Source organism: Trichosurus vulpecula, chromosome 9, assembly GCF_011100635.1.
Source record: "Trichosurus vulpecula isolate mTriVul1 chromosome 9, mTriVul1.pri, whole genome shotgun sequence".
In the NCBI taxonomy this organism is placed as follows: Eukaryota; Metazoa; Chordata; class Mammalia; order Diprotodontia; family Phalangeridae; genus Trichosurus; species Trichosurus vulpecula.
The window spans coordinates 83,579,250-83,593,261 of NC_050581.1; positions in this window are offsets into that span (position 1 = coordinate 83,579,250).

The following is a 14,012-nucleotide window of genomic DNA, read 5'->3' on the forward strand; positions in this document are numbered from 1 at the left end:
TAACATGGGCTGTCTAAGAGAGAGTCTGTAATTGAAAGTTCTTTCAACAGAAGGACTTATATCAGTCCTGCTGAGGGAATAGGAGCTCCACCTGCTGACTTTTTTATGTTTGCTGACTCTGGAAGAATGACATGCATAAAGAAATTGCATGGCAGTCATTTCTTTTATAATTTCTCAGTGGAAATATAGTTTTCAGAAATATTGATAAGATGCACCAGTCGACCACAGCTTTCAAGTTGAAATTGCAATCTATAGCTTGTTTTAGGAGTGGGGATTATGCTTTGAGTCTCTGAGCCAGTCTAAGTAATTACTTTAATCTGTAACAACATATAAATTCATAAGTTGTTGCCATCATGGCTCTCTGGGAGTACTAGACTTTGGAAAAGCTGCATCTTTGAGCCATAAATTTGCACTCTACTGTTGGCCCAAGAGTTTGCTGTTTTGAGATGCTGTAGCATCTTGTGATGGAGTGAGAGTGTTGTTGATCTTTGATCTAAATAGCAAAGATCAAATCTCAACGAAAGTCGTAGTACTTTCAAGAGCAAGATGGGATTTTAGTTTTTGAAGTCTGTGTTATATGGAAAGGCCATTTGAGTTGTTTATGCTTTAAAAATACTATCTGAATAGTACGCTATTTAAGGCATAAACCGATAGATCCTATTATGCATCCATTTGAAAGACTATGTGTTTGTATATTCCAGGACCAGTAAGAGGATATTATATTTAGAGTCAGAAGACCTGAGTTCAAATCCCCACTTTGCAGTTCTCTACCTGCACGACTTTGGGCAAGTCACTTATACTCACTATGATTTCTTCATCGGTAAAATAAAAGGTTTGGGTTAAATGATTTCTAAGATATCTTCTAGCTCCAAATCGACAGTCTTATGACAGCACACAAATCAATATTTTCTTTACAACTTGGTTTTTTTCCTGCTTTATACCATATAATCTGAGATCATAGTTGAAATAAATGTAATGCTGATTCTCTAGCTTCTTTACGGTTCTTCCTTCTTGTCTTATTTAAAACACATTTTCTACCAATATAACTTGTTCCCTACATTTCAGTCAGTGCAAAGATCTGTCACTGCATTTATGCAGCACTACCTTGCTATCGTCACCATGTATTAAGTATGGCACATGACTGAATTGATTATTTTCATTGTCTTGATTCAGCAAAAGATATAGCCTGGCAGGCTCATCCTCAAACTTAATTGCAAATTGTCATGTTTTTAATTTTGTTTAAAAATAAATTGTTGGTTTTATCTCATGCTAGAGTTCCAAGAGCCCTCTGATAATAAGGTTAGCTTACATTTCCAGCAAGGAGGGCTACAATCTGGGTGATTGTAGTCAAGAAAGAGTGCTGAACTTGGAGCTATAAGATCTGGGTTTGAATCTTGCTCTGCCACTTAAAAGCTTGTGTGATTTTCAGTAACTCGCTTCATCTTTGTAGGTCTCAGTTTCCTCCTCTGTAAAATTCTGGGGTTGGATGTTATCTCTGAAGTCCGAATCTCTAATCTTATTTTCATGTAGTGCTTTAGCTTTGTAAGTCACTTACACAAGCATCATTCCACTTGATGCTCATGACAATCCTGGAAAAGAAATAGATAGTTCAATTATTAGTATTTTATGGAGAAAGAAATTGAAGCTCATAGAGATTAAGGGACTTCTCCAAACTTACACAATGCCTGATAGTGATAAAGCTGAAACCCAAACCTAAGACTTGTCACTACAAGTATTTCTATACCTTTGCTAGACCCCAGAGCATAAGAAAAGTTCATTCGTAAATGGACCTTGCTTTCCAGCACCTCAATCTTTCCCCACATATGACTTCATACAAGAGATGAAAGAGAGATTTAGTTAGTATTATTTTTCTTTAGTGGCAATTCCATATACCAAGCAGACAGTGAAGAAACCCCATTTTCTATAGAGTCTAGGATCGTGCAATACAAGTAGGGGAAAGGAAGAACTGAGGATAACTTGGGTCAAGGACAATGAAAACACATTAGTTAAGGCAACTAATAGTTTAAAATTTTCAAGAAAAAGAATTGGGAGGAGTCTTCATCTTTAGGATTGTTTAGCCTTCCTTTGTAATCATTTCACTGAGAGAAATATAGATGGAGATACTATGAATCCTTGAAATGTAGTCTCAGCTTGGCTCCTCAGATAGTGTTAGGAGGGTGATCCATTCCTCAGGAGGTCACAGGAATGTTAGAAAGCCAGGAAGTCAACTGAGGCAGTGATATGCAAGTATATTGAGACTTCTATGAAGATAATAGGAATTTACTCACTAATACTTGGTCTAGGAATGTATAGAACTATGTTAATGATACTATAATGAAGATAAGCAACCCCAAAGGTTGGACAAAGTCTGTACTTGAGCAACATTTGGGGATGTGCACGGAAAATTTAATACATGAAAGGGTCATGAGTTTAAGAAGAAAGAAGGCTTTTTTTTGTTTTGATAAAGGAGATCATCTAGTAAAGAGAGGGTATCTTGGGTCATACACACATACCCATAGATTCTATTTTTAAAAAATATTCAAAAATTTTATTGATATCCTTTATTTTTACATGAGTTAGTCAACAAACATTTATTAAGCTCTTGCTACTTGCTAGGCTCTGTGCTATGCTATGCATGGGGTACAAAGACAGGCAAAAACAGTTCGTGTCCCAAAGGAGCTTATACTTATCAGTATTTCCTAATATAGCCCTCCCTCCTCCCTTCTGAAAAAGGCACATTTTTTAATTGGTTGGTTGGTTGTTGTCCTTTGTTCTCTAAGAGGACCAAGATGATATCACTATGTTAGAATCAAGTTATATTGTGTCTGTGTGTGGCTGATAAGACCAATACAAACTTGGAATGCTCTACAATAGGTCAGGCACAAATAGTCCATGTGCACATTTGGGGTGGGTTCTCTAAATCTGCGCATCTTGCATACACATGTGCATAGGTTTATGGCCTTTTGAGCATAGTTCCAAATCACTCACCAGAATGGTTAGATCAGTTCACAACTCCACTAATGGTATATTAGCATCCCTGTTTCCCTACACTCCTTTCAGTGGTTCTCATTTTCCTTTCTGTCATGTTCACTAATCTGATAGAAATGAGGTGGTAGCTCAGAATTATTTTAATTTCCATTTCTCTAATCAACAGTGATGTAAAACATTTTTATATGAGTACTGATAGCTTTGATTTCTTCTTCTGACAACTGTCTGTTCATGTCTTTGACCATTTATCAATTAAGGAATTGATCTTTTTTAATATAAATTTGGCTCAGTTCCCTATGTATTTGAGAAATGAAGCCTTTGCCAGAGAAATTTGCTGTATAATCCCCTCTTCCAGTTTTCAGTCTTCCTTCTAATTTTAGCTGCATTAGTTTTGTTTGTGCAAAAGCTTTTAAATTTCATGTAATCAAAAATATCCATTTTACTTCCTGTGATCCTCTCTATTTCTTCTTTGGTCATAAAATCATCCCTTATCCATAGATCTGACAGGTAAATTTTTCCATGCTCCCCTAGTTTACTTATGATTTCATCCTTTATGCCTAAATCATGTACTCATTTTGACCCTATCTTGATATACAGTGAGAGATGTTGTTTTATGCCTAGTTTTGGCCAAATTTTCTTCTAGTTTTCCCAGAAGTTTTTGTGAAAAAGTGAGTTCTTGCTTCCAAAGCTTGGATCTTTGGCTTTATCAAACACTAGGTTACTATGATGAATTATTATTATATATTGTGAATTTAACCTATTCCCCTAATCCGTCACTTTATCTCTTAGCAAATATCAGATTGTTTTCATGAGTATTGCTTTGTAATATAGTTTTAAATCTGGTAGTATAGGCCACTTTCCTTCACATTTTTCCCTTTGATTCTCTTAATATTTTTGACCTTTTGCTCTCCAGATGAATTTTGTTAATTTTCCTGCCGCTATAAAATAATTTTTTTGGTAGTTTGATTGGTATGGCACTGAATAAATAAATTGACTTAGGTACAGTTTTCTTTTGTATTATATTGACTTGGCCTATCCACAAGCAACGACTATTTCTCCAATTGTTTAGATCTGATTTTATTTGTGTGAAAAGCGTTCTATAATTATGTTCATATAATTAATAGATTTGTCTTGGCAAGTAGACTCCCAAGAATTTTTTATTGTCTGCAGTTATTTTCAATGGAATTTCTTTCTACATTTTCCACCAGGGTTTTGTTGTTAATATACAGAAATGTTGGTGATTTCTCTCTTTTTTTAAATCCTGCAACTTCACTAAAATTGTTGTTTCAACTGTTTTTTTAGTTGATTCTCTAGGGTTCTTAGTATACCACCAAATCATCTGCAAAGAGTTATAGTTCTGTTTCTTGCATGTTCTTGCTCCTTCAATTTCTTTTTCTTGCTTTATTGCTGTAGCTGGCAAGTCTAGTACAATATTGAAATATAGTGGTGATAGTTGACATCCTTGCTTCACTCCTAATCTTACTGGGAAGGCTTCTAGTTTATACCCCTTATAAGAAATGCTTGCTCTTAGTTTTAAAAAGATGCTACTTGTCATTTTAAGAAATACTTCATTTATTTTTATGCTTTCTAGTGTTTTTAATAGGAATGGGTGTTGTATTTTGTCAAAAACTTTTTCTGCATCTATCAATTATAATCATTTGCTTTATGTTGTTTTTGTTATTGATATGGTCAATTATGCTTATGATTTTCCAAATATTGAATCAGCCCTACATTTCTGGTAAAAAAAAATCCCATCTGGTCATAGTGTTTGATCTTTGGGATATATTGCTGAAATGTCCTTGATAGTATTTTATTTAAAATTTTTGTATCCATATTCATTAGGGAAATTGGCTTTTGGTTTCTTTTTCTGTTTTTGCTCTCCATGTTGTAGATATCAAAATCGTATTTGTGTCATAAAAGAACCTATTTTTAAAAGTAGTTTATGGAGCATTGGTTTTATATAGTATTTGAATTAGTTGTTCTTTAAATGTTTGGAAAAATTCACTTTTAAATGTTATTGGTCCTGTGAATTTTTTCTTATGAAAATGATTTTTGTTGTGTTTAATTTCTTTTTCTGAGATAGAGTTATTAAGTATTCTATTTCCTCTTCTGTTAATCTGGGAAATCAATATTTTTGTAAATATTCATTAATTTCACTTAGATTGTAAGTTTTATTGGCATATCATTGGGTAAAATGGCTCCTAATAATTGATTTGATATCATATTCATTGGTTGTGCATTTACCTTTTTCATTTTTTATACTGGTAATTTGCTTTTCATTTTTCTTTTTTTAAAGTCAAATTAATCAATGGTTTATCTATTTTATTACTTTTTCATAGACCCAGCTCCTAGTTTTATTTATCTATTCAATGCTTTTTTATATTAATTTTATCAATCTCCCCTTGTTTTCAGCATTTGTATTTTGGTGTTTAATTGGAGATTTTTAATTTGTTCTTCTTATAGTTTTTTTAAGTTACATGCCCAATTTATTGATCTGTTCTTTCTCTTTTTATTGACAAAAGCATTTAGAGGTGTAAAATTTCCCCTAAGTATTGCTCTGGCTGTAGCTCACAAATTTTGGAATGTTGTCTCATTGTTTTCATTCTCTTTAATGAAATTAATGATTATTTCTATGATTTCTTCTTAGATCTGCTCATTCTTTAGGATTAGATTACTTAGTGTCCAATTAATTTTTAATCTATACTTCCCTAGCTCTTTATTGAATTTAAATTTTTATTGAGTTATGGTCAAAAAAGGGTGCACTTAACACTTCTGTTTTTCCATATTTAGTTGTGAGGTTTTTATGCCCTACATGGTCAATTTTTGTGAAGGTGTCAGATATAGCTGAGAAAAAGATATATTCCTTTTTATCTCCGTTCAATTTCTTCAGAGCTCTAACATTCTCTTTCCTAAGATTCTATTTATCTCCTTGACTTCTTTCTTATTTGTTTTATGGCTAGATTTATCTAGTTCTGGGAGGGATAAATTGAGGTCACCCAGTAGTATAGTTTTACTGTCTATTTCCTCCTATAACTCACTTAACTTTTTCTTTAACAAAATCTTTAACAATTTGAATGTTATGCATATATGTTTAGTATTGATATTACTTCATTCTCTATGGTATCTTTTAGCTTCCCCACTTAACCCTTTTAATTAGGTCTATTTTTACTTTGTTTGGGATCATGATCACTACTTCTGCCTTTTTCATTTCAATAAAGCATAAGAGAGTCTGCTGCAGTCCCTTTTTAAAACTTTGTATGTGTCTCTCTATTTGAAGTGTGTTCCTTATAAATGATACATTGTTGGATTCTGGTTTCTAATCCATTCTGCTATCCATTTTTATTTTATGGGTAAGTTTATCCCATTCACATTCACAGTTGTGATTACCAACTCTATTATCTTTGATCCTATTTCTCTCTCTCTCTCTCTCTCTCTCTCTCTCTCTCTCTCTCTCTCTCTCTCTCCCTCTCTCTCCCCCTCTCTCCCCCCATCTCCTGCCCCCATATCTCTCTCCTCATCCTCCCATCTCTGTTGCTCTTGTTTTTTGGCCCATCCCTTCTCAAAAGTCTATTTTGTTTCTGACCATTGTCTCCCTTTATCTCCCTCCATCTTATCACTGCTCCATCCTTTCTCTTACCCCCTTCCTGCTCCTACTTCCCTATTGTATAAGATAGATTTCTGTAGCCAATTGAGTTTGTTTGTATACATACATACCAATATCATCTATCTTTCCATCTATCAATCTATCTATCTTTTTTCTTCTCTCTTAGAAGCAGTTTAGATGAGAGTGAGTTTTATGCTTTTCTTCCCCTTTCCCATTTCCCCCTCTACCATAGACATTCTTCCTTGCACTTCTCTTTTAAGTGAGATAATTTTCCCTTTTCTTCCTCTCCCTTATCTTTTCTCCCAGGGCATATTTTTCCTACTCCTCCATTTTTTTGGAGATCATTCTGACATAATTGACTCCTACCCATCCTTTCTATCTAGAGTCCTTCTAACTGCCCTAAAAATGTCAAAGTTCTTATGTTACATGTATCATCTTCCCATGAGGGATTGTAAATAGTTTACCTTCATGTTTACCTTTTTATGCTTCTCTTGGGTCTTGTATTTGAATGTCAAATTTTCTATTTGACTCCTGTCCTTTCATCAGGAATGTATAGTCAATTTTGCTGGGTAGGTTATTCTTGGTTGTAATCTTATTCCTTTTGCCTTCCAGAGTATCATATTCTAAGCCTTCCACTATTTTAATGTGATAGTTGCTAAATCTTTTGTGATCCTCACTTTAAGGATGGTATTTGAATAGTGTCCTTCTGGCTGCTTGCAGTATTTTCTTTTTGACTTGGGAGCTCTGGAACTTTGCTGTAATATTCACGGAAGTTTTCATTTGAGTTCTTTCAGGAGGTGTCGGGTAGATTCTTTTACTTCCTATTTTGTCCTTTGGTTCTAAGATGTCAAAGTAGTTTTCCTTCATAATTTCTCAAAATATAATATCTAGGCTCCTTTTTAAAAATATGGCTTTCAATAATCTTTAAATTATCTCTTCAATCTATTTTCTAGGTCAGTTGTTTTTCCAATGAGATATTTCATATTTTCTTCTATTTTTTCTTTCTCACTTTGTTTTATTGTTTCTTCATATCTCATTGAATCATTAGTTTCCACTTGCTCAATTCTAATTTTTGAGTAAGTGTTTTCTTTGGTGAATTTTTGTTACCTCTCTTTCCATTTTTGATCAATTTTTACCTCTTACAAAGTTATTTTCATTGTTGAAGTTTTGTATCTGATTTATAAAGGAGTTTTTTTCTTCAGAGAGGTTTTGTACCTCTTTTACCACTTGGCCAATTCTGTTTTTTAAGGTGTTATATTCTTTAGTATTTTTTGCACCTCCTTTATCAAATTGTCAATTCTCTTTTCATAATTTTCTTGTATTGATTTCATTTCTTTTCTTAATTTTTTCCATCATTCTTATTTGATATTTAAATAATCATTTTGCTCTTTCTTTAGCTCTTTCAGGATTTCTTGTTGGGTTTACGTCTAATCTGCATTTTTTCTTTCAAGGTTTTGCTTGTCACCTTTTCATATTGTTGCCTTCTTCTGAGATTGTGTCCTGATCTGCTTTGTCATCATCATATATTTTGTTAGTCAGATTCTTCTTGTTGTTGTTTGCTCATTCCCTAGCCTGTTTCTTAACTTTGAATTTTATGTTAAAGTTGGGCTCTGCTTACCTCAGGGGCAGGTGGCACTTTACTGAGCTTCAGGCTTTTTGTTGTTTCTGTTTTCATAGCTAGTTCTTGGGGTTTATAAGTTTTTGGTGCTTCCAAGGTGGTGTGATCCAGGGAGAGGTATGTATGGTCACTGCTTTCCTGGTCTATGCTCTGGTTCTTACTCAGAAAAGTCCTCTGCTTCCTTGCAGCCACAAGCTACATTGCTTCTCAGAGCCCCTGTTCTTTTGGGGACCACAAACGCTAGTGTTCTCCTCCATCATGGAACTGTAACTTGAAAGGCTGCATAATGGAATTGTGAAACAGTGCCAAGTCCTGTGGGGCAACTAGGTGGCACAGAAGACAGAATTCCAGGTCTGGAGTTAGAAAGACTCACCTTTGTGAGTTGAAATCTGGCCTCGGACACTTAATAGCTGTGTGTTCCTGGGCAAGTCCCTTAACTCTGCCTCAATTTCTTCATCTATAAAATGGGCTACGGAAGGAAATGACAAACTACTCCAGTGTCTTTGCCAAGAAAACCCCAAATGGGGTTACGAAGAGTTAAACATGACTGAAATTACAACCACCACCACAACAACAACCACTAGCTGCTGTGCCCTTTGTTAGTACAGGGGTCTCTTCCAATGTCTTTCTGACCAGTTGTCCAATCTCTTTAGTATTTCTGGTCTGAAAGCTCTAGAAGCTGCTGCTGCTGCTGCTACTGTTAGAGCTGCCTACGAGGCCCACTCCCCCAGATCCCACCAGACCTCTGCTTTTGACCTCTTAAGTTGTCTTGGACTGGAAAAATGTTTCACCTTGACCTTTTAAATTTTTTTTTGTGCTGGTCCAGAATTTGATTTAAGGCATCATTTTAAAGTTATTTGGAGGGAAATGTTGAGAGAGGTAGGATGCAATGCTTCCTCTATTCCACCATCTTGTCCCCAGTTATTAATCTCTCATGTGGATTTTTTCGTAAGTTTATAACATTAACAATTTTGAAGTTATTAAAACTTAAAGTTACACTAAGACTTTTGTGACACTCTGTATTTTTATGTAAATGAAATGTTTCTTTTTACAATTGTCCTCTTTGGAGTAGTACATGTGCTTTTCTTTTTTTGATTTGGTTTTTCTTCTTTGACTCTCTAAGTCAAAAAAATGTGGACATTTTAGTCACTTAGCATTTTAGTTTCCCTTAATATTTACATCTTCCCTTCAAGATTATCTCTGATTTATTCTGTGAATACCTTATTTGTATAGTATTGTTTGCATGTTGTTGCCCCCCATTAAAGTGTGAACTCCTTTAGATCAAGGATTGCCTTTTTCCTTTCTTTGTGTCCTTATTTAATGCAGTGCCTGGCATGTAGCAAGCACTTAATAAATACTTGTTGACTTAGCATAATTCCAATATGCTTTCCAGGATGGTTGGACCATTCACAGTTTCAAAAGAAATAAGGGCTATACCTTTTAGATAGAACTATGTAAGACATTTAGCTTAATCCAGATTTCTTCTACATTATTCTGTAAGGCCATGATAGAAAGAGGCATCAGGCAAAAACAACGACCTTGATCTCACACAAATGCAATGGGTTGCCTGCTTTCTCTGTCTTGCCACATTGCTGTTTCTTTAGGTAGGCATAACATGGAAAAAATTTATCTGATGACTTGCAATATGATGAAATGCCAAGAAATGTTATCTAACATAAATAAACATTAAAACACATATACTCCTAATAGACCTTCTCATCATGTAATCTGAAATTCTCTACCAAAGAGTATTATACATTTTAAAAGCCCTGTTTTTAGGGTATCAGAGGGGAAGGTTTGGGGCAGAAATTGAAACAACAGCTCACAGCAAATTTTAGATATGTCTCCAAGGAGCATAATCTAAGAATATGATTGATTAGTATCCATAAATGTGGAAATAGCCTCCCTTCAGTTTTGCACATGAAATGTACATCAGAAAGGAAAGAAACAGAAAATAAACAAGATGAACTCAAAATCCTCTAACAAATGTTAGACTGAAATATTGCCAGGTGAGGAGGTGTAGAAGAACCAACACATATTTTGGGTGGCAAGTCATAAACTGTTTAAATCCTTTTGTAGGAGTTTCCTCTGTAGGCTTTAATTTAAGCATGTCTATGAACTCGCCATTGTACTTTATTAAACTGGTGATTAAATTATATCACAGGATTTAGTGCTGAAACAACATCTAGTCCAATTCCTTTCCTGTTACAGATTAGGAACCTGCGTCCCAGATAGATGAACTGACCTACCACAAGCCAGGTCCTTTTACCCCAAATTCATTGCTTCTGGGTCACAGTGCCCTTTTTCCCCTTAAGGAAATAGCCCCATGAAATAGTTAGCATTATATAACATAAGAGATCCATGGAAATCGAAGATGGAATAATTCTGTGGAAAGTAATCCATCAGTCAGTCAATAAGCATTTATTATGCACCTAATACATTCTTGGCACTGTGCTAGGCACTGGAGAAGCAAAGAAAAGCAAAAGAAAGCCCCTGATTTCAAATCTAATGAGAGAGACAACTTGCCAAAAAACCAACTATGGATGCATACGTTATATACAGGATGAATTGGAGATTTTCAATGAAGGGAAGGTTTCCTGTAGGAAGGAACAAAAGAAGGGAGGGGGAAAGAGGAAAGGGAGGAAGGAACAATGAGGTTATTGTTGTTGGATAGTTTTAATTATTAGTAAGCTTTTTCTCACAGCAGGACTGAACTTGTCTCCTTACAACTTTGTCCACTGCTCCTAAACATGCCCTGTGGACCCAAATAAAAGAAATCTAATCCCTCTTCCACATGGTGACCTTACAGGTACTTGAAGTCAGGTAGCATGTTTCCACCAAGTCTTCTCTTCTTCAGGCTGAATATCCTTAGTTACTTTAGCTGGTCCTCTTGTGGCATGGACTTGAGGCCCTTCATCGTTCTAGGTGCTTCTTAAACTACGGCAACTGCACATAACAGATGTGATCTGACCAGGGCAGAGGACAGTATTATGATCACCTGATCTCTGGAACCTACAATAAAACACTTTGCCTATTTTAAAGCACTATATAAATATAAGCTAATGTTAATAAAAACCATATTATTATAAATATAAGGTACAGATAGGGAAAGAGAACTTCAGGAAATAGATCAAAGTCAAAGAATGAGTCAGTGGTAAACGTACCAGGAATAACATCCCAAAGCTTTGGACTTCTTATGCTTTCTGAGTCTTTGCCAAGAATAGATGTAAGTCAGTGGAAAATTTAAGGGGCTCTGATGTCTGCTTGACTTGGTATTGACTTGAGTGAACTGTGCTGGCTATTCAATCATCTTGGCAGAGCATGTTAGATCCCTGGACCCAGAAGCATATTCCTGAGGGAGCATGGGTTTGAACCCTAACTCTGAATCTTACTGACAAGCCAGTCTACTGATATATAGAAACAAAAGTGTTCTGATATTTCAAAAAAAGGAAAATTTTATGAGCTTAATTTTCTACATACTTCTAGCATAGTATTAAATGGGAAGTGGGATGAAAAGGAGCTGTATGGGGTGAAGGAAAAGGGTATCAGTGGACTTGGGGTCATGTAGACTGGGGCTCAAATCTTGCCTTAGATCCTCACGGGCTGCGTTTCCCTGAGCGATGCATTTGACCTCTCTCTGCTTTTTTCCTCATCTTGAAATAACTACATCTATAGCACTTATCTCACAGGTTTGTACTAAGGCTTAAATTAGATAATATCTATTAAGTGCTTTGCAAACTTAAAAGTGTCATATAAATGTCAAATAGTTATGCTTATTGTTATGATTGTGATCATGATCATCGTCATTATGACCAAAGGTTTCTAGAAGGAAGGAAAAGGACACTAATGGGGGCAGTGGGAAAGTACACTTTACTATTTTTCCTAGGCCTGGTCTAGGACATGCCACTCAAACTCAGCTCACGTGCCACTATTAATATATATGCCATAGGTTGATGATCCTTGATCTTTGGTAAATGTAACATGTTAGAGCCATGGAAAGGTATTATTGTAGGTTATCATAACCCCCTCACATTCAGGTCCTCCTGTGAAAATGAGAATTACATTATACAAAATTGGAATTTATTTTCATAATTAGATTTTTGATGGAAATATTTTAAGCCAAATAGAACACCATACAAATAACTAAAAATGACACAAAACTCTAGCCAAGTCAGGTTAAATGCCAAGTTACTGCTAAGCACCCCTGTTTCTCCCTGAGATACTTGCCCGTTTGCTTTTCACTGTCTGCCCTTCTCAGTGCCATCATTATTTCTCTTTCTCTTAGGTTATCAGGCTGCTGCCAACTTGTGTCTGTCCTCACACATGCTCATCTGACTGTTCTGTAAAGTCCTTTCAGCCTGGCCTCTAGCAACCTTCTCAAACTGCTGCATTGTCATTTCTAGGCTTATTCACTTGTAGGCCTTAGCTATCCCACCACAATTACTGGCTGCTGTTGACTTACTAACACTTCTGCTTCTATTTTGTCTTCCTTCTTCCCTTCCTTCCTCCCTCTCTCCCTCCCTTGTCCCTCCCTCCATCTCTCCTTCCTTCCTTCCTTTTTTCCTTCCTTCCTTCTTTTTTTCCTTCCTTCCTCCTTTCCTTCCTTCTTTTCTTCCTTCATTCCTTCCTCCCTCCCTCCCTCCTTTCCTTCATACCTCCCTTCCTTCCCGCCTTCCTGTCGTCCTTTGTTTTTATACCAGCCTTGTCCCCTTGGACATAGCCCCTCCCCATTGTAACAAATCATAACTCACTTGTAATTCAAGTAAATAAAACCAACAGATTGAGCTACTGTGAATACCACATACTGTATCTATAGTTTCATACCTCTCCCTGAAAAGAAGGAACATTTCATCATAAATTCTTCAAGACTAAGAAAGGTTATTGTAATAAATCAGAATTTGCCTTTTTCTTTACTGATGTTTTAATTTATATTGCTGCAGCCATTTTGTATATTTTTCTGGTTGTGCCTACTTTTCTTTACATCACTTCATACAAATCTTCCAGTGTTTCTCTGATTACTCATAAATGTCATTTTTATGATACAGAAGTATTCTATTACATTCATGTACATCATTTTGTTGTTTTAAATGAATTTTGTCACTATTCTGCTCTATAAAATAACCACTTTGCAGCTTGGTTAGTATAGCACAAAACCTGTTATTAAATTAGATAGTATAGTCCAGGAGTGGGGAACATGTGGCCTTGAGGCCACATGTGACCCTCTAGGCTCTCAAGTGTGGCTTTTTGACTGAACCCAAACTTCACAGAACAAATCCCCTTAATAAAAGTATTTGTTCTGTAAAACTTGGACTCAATCAAAAGGCCACACCCAAGGACCTAGAAGGCCACATGTGGCCTTGAGGCTGAAGGTTCCTGGCCCCTGACCAGTCATTTTCATTATATTGGTGCAGCCTAACCATAAATAATGAACCTCTATCCAATTATTTGTTTTCTTCATTATCTACTTTTTAAAAATTTTATAACTTTTAAAATTTACAATTTTTATTTACAAAAATTATTTACAACAATTTTTTAATTTTAGAATTTTATTTACTGTATATAAATTTTGAGTGTGTCTTGGTGAGTTCCAAATATTTATGAAATCTGTAGTTTTGTTTATTTTTCTTCTGGTACTATATAGAATTGCTGGTGATATTTATAGACTTATTTTTTTTAAATCCCACTTCTTTTCTGAGGCTATTAATTATCTTGATTAGCGTCTTTATTTATTCTTTGGGGTTTTTGAAGTAGACTGTCATGTCATTTGTAAATGGCCACAATGTTGTTACTATGTTGTGATGT